This window comes from Furipterus horrens, unplaced genomic scaffold, assembly GCF_987537825.1.
Source record: "Furipterus horrens unplaced genomic scaffold, mFurHor1.1.pri manual_scaffold_7, whole genome shotgun sequence".
NCBI classification, from domain to species: Eukaryota; Metazoa; Chordata; class Mammalia; order Chiroptera; family Furipteridae; genus Furipterus; species Furipterus horrens.
In genome coordinates, this window is record NW_028327177.1 from 109,873,009 (window position 1) to 109,882,878 (window position 9,870).

The window sequence follows — 9,870 nt, forward strand, 5'->3', positions numbered from 1 at the left end:
TGTAAGTCTATTTCCTTCTCCAAGTTAGCAAAGTTCTGCTTCATTATTTTTTCACATAATTTTTCAATTTCTAGTTCTTCTTCTTCACCTTCTGGCAACCCTATGATTCAGATGTTGGCCCACTTATAGCTGTCTGATAGGTTTCTGAGCCTCTCCTCATTTTCCTCACTTTTGGTTTCCTCTTTCTGCACTGGTTGACTGTTCCTTCCCTATGTTCTGATTTGTTGATTTGATCCCTGGTTTTATTTCCCTCACCACCAGTTTTGTATGTGTTTTTGTTCATTTCAGCAGGACAAGCCTTCATTCCTTCCCCATCTTGTTTAAGATCTGCTGTCAGGTCTGTAAGCATTCTTATAACCAGAGCTTTGAACTGTGCCTCAGAAATATTTCCTATCTGCTGAGCCATTAGATTAGATATTTGCTGTCTGATCAGCTGCATCACTGGGATCTCTATCATATCCATGCCATCCTGACAGTTTTGTGTTTACCTTTGCTTCCTGGGTGGGGCTGTCACACCTCCTATGCTATAGGGGGTGAAGCCCCGTGCACTCGTCACTACCAGGCAACCCTTCTCACCACACTGTGGCGCTTTGTGTGGGGGCAGGGGCACAAGATGGATTCCTGCTGTTCACTCTCTATGGAGAGACCCAGAGCCTCCTCCTCTGTCCCCATGCCCTCTGGCCCTCACAGTCTGAGGCAATGGGGGTCTTCCTTCCCCGGCACTGGAATCATGAGCTGACAAGTTTGGTCTGAAGCCAGGGGTGCTCCCCAGGCGCTTCTCACCTCCCCTTAAATACGGGTGTCTGTGCTTAGCGCCGTCCTGCTGCCATCGCTACTGCTGCCGCTGCCAGCACAGCTTGACCTCTCCACCCCAGTTTTGCCCCTCCTACCCGTCTGGATGAGCACCACTTCTTTATAACTTCATACGTTGGACTTCCATGTATCTTTATTTTCTGGAACTTCTGGTTATTTCTGGTTTCACAGTAGATGTATTCCTTCTTAGTTGTGTAGGGAGATGGAGCGTGTCAGTCCAGGCCTCCATTTGGCTGGAAGTCCACCTAAATATAATATTTTTTAAAATAAAATTAAAATGACCAAAATATCTGAGTAGACATTTCTCAAAAGAAAACACACAAAAGGCCATCAGATATATGAAAGGTACTTAACAACACTATTGGGAAAATGCAAATCAAAACCACAATGAGATATCATTTCATATCTGTTAGAGTGACTAGTTGAAAAAGATAACAAGTGTTGGCAAGAATGCAGAGAAAAGGGAACACTTGTACATTGTTAGTGGGAATATAAATTGGTACAGCCATTATTGAAAACAGTATGGAGGTTCTTCAAAAAATTAAAAATAGAACTACCATATGACCCAGCAATCCCACTTCAGGAAATGAAATCAGTATCTCAAAGAGGTATACATACAGTACTCCCCATATTCATTACAGCATTATTCACAATGGCAAAGATATGGAAACAACCTAAATGCCCATCAGTGGATAAACAGGTAAATAAAATGTGATATATATACACACTCACACGATGGAATATTAGTCAGTCTTTAAAATGAAAAATCCTGTCATTTGTAACAAGAATAAACCTGGAGGACATGATGCTAAGTGAAACAGGTTAAACACAGGAAGACCAATATGTACTATGTCAATTATATGTGGAATCTAAAACAGTCAAACTCATAGAAACACATAGTAGAATGATGGTTGTAAGAGGCTCAGGGTGGAGAAAATGGGGAGATATTGATCAAAGACTAAAAGGTTTCAGTTATGCAAATGAATAAATTATGGAGATCTAATGTACAGTATGGTGACTGTAGCTAAAAATACTGTATTGTATACTTGAAATTTGCTAAGAGGGTAGATCTTAAGTGTAACCACCATAAAAAAAAAGTAATTATGTGAGGTGATGGGTATGATAATTAGCTTTATTGTAGTGATCATTTCACCCTGTATTAAACATCAACTATATACCTTAAATATATATAATTTTTATTTATCAAGTATACCTGAATAAAGCTTAAAAAAATTAGAAGCAAACAGCTGACCTAAGACTTTCAGAACAACCAGATAACCTCAGATAGTTCACAACTTCTGTCCAAGACATCAAGCCAAGATTCCTATCTACTTCCTATTTTGTCTTGTATCTACATGCTTATAATCATTCTTCTCATTTTCTATAGACCCCTGGTGTCATGCATTCATAATGGCCCTTTTTCTTTTTTCTTCCCTCCTTAATGTAATTGTTAGATCAAAACATACTCATTCAAACATCATTCTTAGATTATCCCAAACTATATTCACTGCCCTTAATCTTACTGATTGTTGGATATACTACCCATCATCAGACATCCATGATAAAAATCTTGGGCAATTTCAGCTTCATTAAATAAGACCATAGGAAATTACCGCCAATATTTCCACTTGCAACCACATGGATGAATTGCCTTAAACAAATCCATCTATGACTTTGCTAGTGCCCTTGTCTCTGGAAAAAAATACAATTTTTATAATCTAGTAATCAGACCCTATGTAATTCTAAATTTAAATTCAACAACTTTAGTAGGGTGGTGGGCTAAATACCTGCTAACTGAAAGAGACTAATAGAGATCCAAATACATAACTCGGGCTAATGTAAGGCCTTGGTTCTGATGTTGTGTTATGTACAACTCCTTTTTTGTTAGATCTCCACATGACCCTACTTTGTCAGCAGGATGCCTGATTCTGTTTGTCTCAAACTAATACATCATACTCTTTAGAAACAATATTCTGAGACTTGTCTGTACACTGAGACCCTAATTCTATAAATTACCCTGGAGAAATTCTGACTCAGATGGGAGCTCCAAAATGAGGCCACTCTTGTCTATTCAGACATTCCACTTGGGAGAATTTATGACTCACAGTTAATGAAAATAATTAGAGCAGTGTTCCCATTGGTGAGAATTATACAAATATAAAATGCTACAAGATGTATTAACTCTGGCAAAATCATTAATGATACCACCTCTATCCTAGATGGAAATCAGATTAGTTTCAATTTATTGGCACAAGTAGTAATGAACAATCACATTACTCTAGAGTTCCTATTAGTTGGTCATTATGACATTTGTACCACTGTTAATATTTTTGCTGTACTGGGAACAATAAACAGACAAGGTGCAACAGGCTATATATCACCTTAAAGAAAAAGCTACTTGTTTTTCTAAAGCTGATCCTTATGGTGTATGTGATTTGTTCTCTTGGCCTGTGTTAGGCAGCTGGAGTTTCTGGTTCTGAAACAACTTAAAGGGACTGTTAATTATTTTTGCTTTTGTCACATAGGTCATCATGCTATTCTGTTGCATTCTATCCATAGTCTTCAATGCTTTTGCTCAGCCACTCTCTCATCAGATGATAGCCATGATGACACAAAATATCAATAACAACTTGCAGTACAATTAAGCATGGAGATAAAGGAACAACCCTAGCAGTGAATATCTAGATTTCTGCCTTCCCCTGGATTGATTCCTCTTGCAAGCAACAGAATGATAAAAAATGGGTGGGGGAGTGAGTTAAGAGATTACACATACAAGTGAACAATAACCAAATCCACAACCTCTGCAACAACCAGCCCTGTGGGCCAAACCAGAATCTCTACAGCAACTAGCCCAAAGTGATCAGAACCTGGTCAGTGACTGTTAGGCAAGCGGCAGAATTTAAGCCCTCTAAAGTAGCTGAAATCCTAACTGCCACCAGATGTTTTTATATTCAGTTCCTTGAATGAACCCTAAGTGTCACCTATACAGTTGAAGTTTGAACTCCATTTCCATTTCTGGACCCTATAAAGTAATTTATTTTGAGAATTGATGTCTATGCTTAATATTTTCCCTATCAATATTAACTATCTGCAGAAGAGAATCTCTCTCCCCATACTGACTACCATCTTGACAAGAATTCAGAATTCTCACACACACACACACTTGCCTATACCGTGTGCCCTCCCATAGAACAGAATAAAGAATCAGCAGTTAACAAACAACTGTATGGCAAGAAATTCGACAACCTAGAGGAAATGGACAGATTCCTGGAAACATATAGTCTTCCAAAACCGAATCAAGAAGAAGCAGAAAGCCTAAATAGACCAATAACAACTAGTGAAATTGAAGCAGTAATCAAAAAACTCCCGGCACACAAAAGCCCTGGACCAGATGGCTTCACAGGTGAATTCTACAAAACATTTAGGAAAGAACTAACTCCTATCCTCCTCAGACTATTTCAAAAGATCCAAGAAGAGGGAAGACTCCCAAACTCGTTCTATGAAGCCAGTATTACCCTAATTCCAAAACCAGGTCAAGACACAACAAAGAAAGAAAACTACAGGTCAATATCGATGATGAACATAGATGCTAAAATCCTCAACAAAATATTGGCAAACCGAATCCAGCAAAACATTAGAAAGATCATACACCACGATCAAGTGGGATTCATCCCAGGGATGTAAGGATGGTTTAATATTCACAAATCAATAAGTGTAATACACCACATAAACAAAATGAAAGACAAAAATCACATGATCATATCAATAGATGCAGAAAAAGCATTTGATAAAGTACAACACCCATTTATGATGAAAACTCTCAGCAAAATGGGAATAGAGGGAGCATACCTCAACATAATAAAGGCCATATATGAGAAACCTGAAGCCAACATCATACTCAATGGGCAAAAACTGAGAGCATTCCCCCTGAGATCAGGAACAAGACAAGGATGTCCACTCTCTCCACTCCTATTCAACATAGTCTTGGAAGTTCTAGCCACAGCAATCAGACAAGAAAGAGAAATAAAAGACATCCAAATTGGAAAAGAGGAAGTAAAACTGTCATTATTTGCAGATGACATGATAGTGTACATAGAAAACCCTACAGACTCCACAAAAAAACTACTCGAACTAATAAGTGAATTTGGTAAAATAGCAGGGTACAAAGTCAATATTCAGAAATCGAAGGCATTTCTGTACACCAACAATAAAATCTCAGAGCTAGAAACTGAAAGAAAAATCCCACTTACCATAGCAACAAGAAAAATAAAGTACCTAGGAATAAACTTAACCAAGGAGGTAAAAGACCTGTATTCAGAAAACTACATAACACTGAAGAAAGAAATTAAGGAAGATACAAATAAATGGAAGCATATACCATGCTCATGGATGGGAAGAATCAACATCATTAAAATGTCCATACTACACAAAGCAATTTATAGATTCAATGCAACCCCTATTAAAATACCAATGACATTTTTCACAGACCTAGAACAAATACTTCAAAAATTTATATGGAACCAAAAAAGAGCCTGAATAGCCACAGCAATTTTGAGGAAGAAGAACACGGTAGGAGGAATCACAATACCTGATATCAAACTATACAACAAGGCCACGGTAATCAAAACAGTCTGGTACTGGCATAAGAACAGACATATAGATCAATGGAACAGAATAGAGAGCCCAGAAATAAACCCAGGTCTATATGGTCAACTAATATTTAACAAAGGGGGAAGGAACATCAAATGGAGTGAAAAGATCCTCTTCAACAAATGGTGTTGGGAGAACTGGACAGGGACATGAAAAAAAATGAAACTAGACCACCAACTTACACCATACATCAGAATAAACTCAAAATGGATCAAAGACTTAAATCTAAGCTGTGACACCATAAAAGTCCTAGAGGAAAACATAGGCAGGAAAATTTCAGATATCCCACGTAACAACATTATCACTGATATATCTCCTAAGGCAAGGGGAAAAAAGGAAAGAATAAACAAATGGGACTACATCAAACTAAAAAGTTTCTGCTCAGCTAAAGAAAACATCAGCAAGATGAAAAGGAAACCAACCATATGGGAAAATATATTTGCCAATGATATCTCAGACAAGGGATTGATCTCCAAAATATATAAAGAACACATACAACTCAACACCAAGAAGACAGACAACCCAATTTAAAAATGGGCAAAGGACCTGAACAAACACTTCTCCAAAGAGGACATACAGAGGGTCCACAGACATATGAAAGAATGCTCAACATCACTAGCCATCAGAGAGATGCAAATAAAAACCACAATGAGATACCACCTCACACCAGTCAGAAGGACCATCATCAACAAATCAACAAACAATTTGTGCTGGAGAGGATGCGGAGAAATGGGAACCCTGGTGCATTGCTGGTGGGAATGCAGACTGGTGCAGCCACTATGGAAAACAGTTTGGAATTTCCTCAGAAAACTAAAAATGGAACTGCGTTTTGAACCAGCAACTCCATTGCTAGGATTATATCCGAAAAATCCTGAAACACCAATTCAAAAGAACCTATGCACCCCTATGTTCATAGCAGCACTATTTACAATAGTCAAGTGCTGGAAACAACTTAAGTGCCCATTTGTAGATGAGTGGATCAAAAAACTGTGGTACATTTACACAATGGAGCACTATGTGGCGGAAAGAAAGAAGGAACTTCTACCATTTGCAACAACATGGATGGAACTAGAGAAAATTATGCTTAGCGAAATAAGCCAGGCAACGAAAGAAAAATACCTTATGCTGTCACCTACTACAGGAAACTAATGAACAACACAAACAAATGAGCAATATTGAACCAGAGGTATGTAAACAAGGAGTAGACTAACAGTAACAAGGGGGGAGGCGGGAGGGAGAGAAGGGGGTAAGAAGGGGAAGGGTCTAGTCAAGGAACATGTATAAATGACCCACGAACATGGACAACTGAGTGGGGGCTGAATGTGGGGGAAGGGAGGGACAGGGTGCAGGGAAGCAAGAGGGGGAAAAAAGTGGGACAACTGTAATGGAGAAACAAAAAAAAATTTTAGTAGGGGAAAAATGAAAATATGAATAATGGAAATGCCAGTTCAATGAATATTAGAAGGACAAGGATTTTCCTTCACATTGTATATTTTTCTCCCTATCTGATCCCTCCAGAGTTTGGCATTCTAAAGAAGTAAGTAATGACATAAGTTTCTTTGCATAAAACTAATAAGACCAGTTGTTAATAGAGGTTTTTTTATTTGACCAAGTCTTTGACTGGAATGTCATGCCTACAGGAGACATGCTTGGGCTCTGGTTGTTACCAAAAAGCCCTGAGGAACTGGGACTGACTTTCAAATGTAATAAAAGCCCACTATATAAAAGGCCTGGTACCGTGGTTGATTGTGCGGTCCATAGCAATCTTTCCAGGGAAGAAACGAAGGTTGTTTTCCTGAAAGATAGCTAGAAGGGACCTTAAGGCACAATGGAAAACCAGAAGAACTTGGGAAAGACAGATGTATACAGGCAAGGCTGAATGCCAGGTATGTGGCTCAGCTTCTGTGCCCTGAAGGGCAGACTGAAGGTCATCCTAAATGTTCCTTGCATAAGCTCCAGCAAAGCAGAACTAAAGATCATAAATGATCATTTTCTGCTCTTGTTGTGTTTATGCAAATGAACAGGATAAATTAAAAATGGACTTAATGCAGTCCCTTTAATGACAAGGAGGGTAATCTTAGGGAGAAAAATTGTGATTCAAGGAAAATCACAATGATCAGTGGTAGACTATAAAGTAGTGCAGCTAACCGTCTTTAAAGTTTCTTTTCATTTAAAATATGTTTTCACTTGAAAGTTAAACTATGTCTGTGGTATCATCAAAGATATTTAATTTACAGGCAAGAAAAATGTCAAATGCCTTGCAACTGGATGTCTTTCCAATAAGACAATCTTACAGATTTAGAGACTTGTTTGTGCATTATGTTACATAAATTAACATGTGTTTTCTGTTTTCAAAGGGCATAAGCCTATGATCTCATTACCTGAGTGATTGTCTGTACATATAGGCCTCACTTAATCCTGTCTGCAGCGCTGCCTCCTGAGACTCAACGGTTTGGCTGAACTAAGTTGCTGGGTTGGTGAAGAATAGGGTGGTCTGTGGGCTTCACTTTAAAACTGGTTTCTCTTTTCTATCCTAATGTCTTGGGCCGAAAGAGCCCAGAGGTCTGAGAGGGGGGAAACCTAAAATATTTCCCTCAGCCCAAACTAAGTATAATGGGCAAAAGGGTTTTGGACAGGTGAGATGGGCCTAGGACACCTTCCTCCAAAGAAGCCCTTTTTTTTTTCCCTAATGTGGGACATTGAAAAACTAATTCATGCCTTTTGTCATCTAGTAGTTATGGATTGAATGATGTCTTTTAACTCTTTTGCCAAATCTGTTGCCCCCAGAATACAACAAGGATGCCAGCCTGTTAAACCAAGCACGCCGTTGTCCGGGGACAGCCAACTGACCTGGAGTCTGCACGATCCTTCCTCATGTGGGAAGGCCACCCTCCCATCCACACCCCAACTCTTATTAGGAATTTCTGGACCCAAGGGTAGGTAGGGCGACGACCATGTCCAGCTTGAAGCAACTAAAGGAGCTTGAGACCTTCGCCCATTGTCCTTTATAAGATTATAAAGGGTCTCGATATCTGAGCGGGAGGGATTATTTTTTATTATTAAAATAATTAATTAATCATTTATTTATTTAAAAAGAAGAATATATGAAAGGGTGAAGTGGGAGCGTTTGTATGTATGAACCATGGGCATGGATTTGGGGGGGAATTGCTGGGGGAGGGGGGGTTCTGGGTGGAGGGTAGCAAAGGGGAAAAAATTGGAACTATTGTAACAATATAATCAATAAAATATACTTTTAAAAAAATCAGCAGTTAATTAGCCTTAAGTTCCAGCCTAGAATAATGATTTTATTTCTGCAAATAGTACTTTTATTATTCCAGAGCATCACACTCTACACATAAATAACTGAAGACATCTATTTTTTTAAGTCTATTTTATTGATTATGCTATTACAGTAGTCCAAATTTTTTCCCTTCGCTCCCCTCCGCCCAGTACCCTCCTTCCCTCCAGCAATCCCATCCCCATAGTTCATGTCCATGGGTCATGCATATAAGTTCTTTGACCTCACCCTTTCCTACATTATTCTTAACTTCCCCCTGTCTATTTTGTACCAACCAATTATGCTTCTTAATCCATGCACCATTTCCCCTTTTCTCCCCCTGCCCCCTCCCAGCTGATAACCCCTCCAAATGATCCCCATATCTATGATTCTGTTTCTTAGATTCAGTTGTGAGTTTGTTGTCATTTCAATGTTCATAGTTTTGATCTTCTTTTTCTTAAATAAGCCCCTTTAACATTTCATATGATAATGGCTTGGTGATGAGAAACTCCTTTAGCTTTACCTAGTCTGGGAGGACTTTATCTGCCCTTCCATTCCAAATGATAGCTTTGCCGGATAGAGTAATCTTGGTTGTAGGTCCTTACATTTCATTACATTGAATAATTCTTGCCAGGCCCTTCTTGCTTGCAAAGTTTCTTTTGAGAAATCAGCTGATAGTCTTATAGGCACCCCTTTGTAGGTAACTCTCTTCTTTTCTCTTGCTGCTTTTAAGGTTCTCTCTTTATCTTGAAACTTTGGCATTTTAATTATGATGTATCTTGGTGTGGTCCTCTTTGGGTCTAGCTTGTTTGGGACTTTCTGTGCTTCCTGGACTTGTATGTCTATTTCCTTCGCCACATTTGGGGAATTTTCCTTCATTATTTTTTTACATAAGTTTTCAATTTCTTGCTCTTCCTCTTCTCCTTCTGGCACTCCTATGATTCGGATGTTGGCATGTTTAAAGTTGTCCCAGAGGTTCCTAAGCCTCTTCTCATTTTTTTCAATTCTTCATTCTGTACTAGTGGACTGTTTTTTCCTCCCTTATGTTCCAAATCACTGATTTGAACCCCGGTTTCCTTCCCTTCACCATTGGTTTTGTTGGATTTTCCTTCATTTCACTTAGTATAACC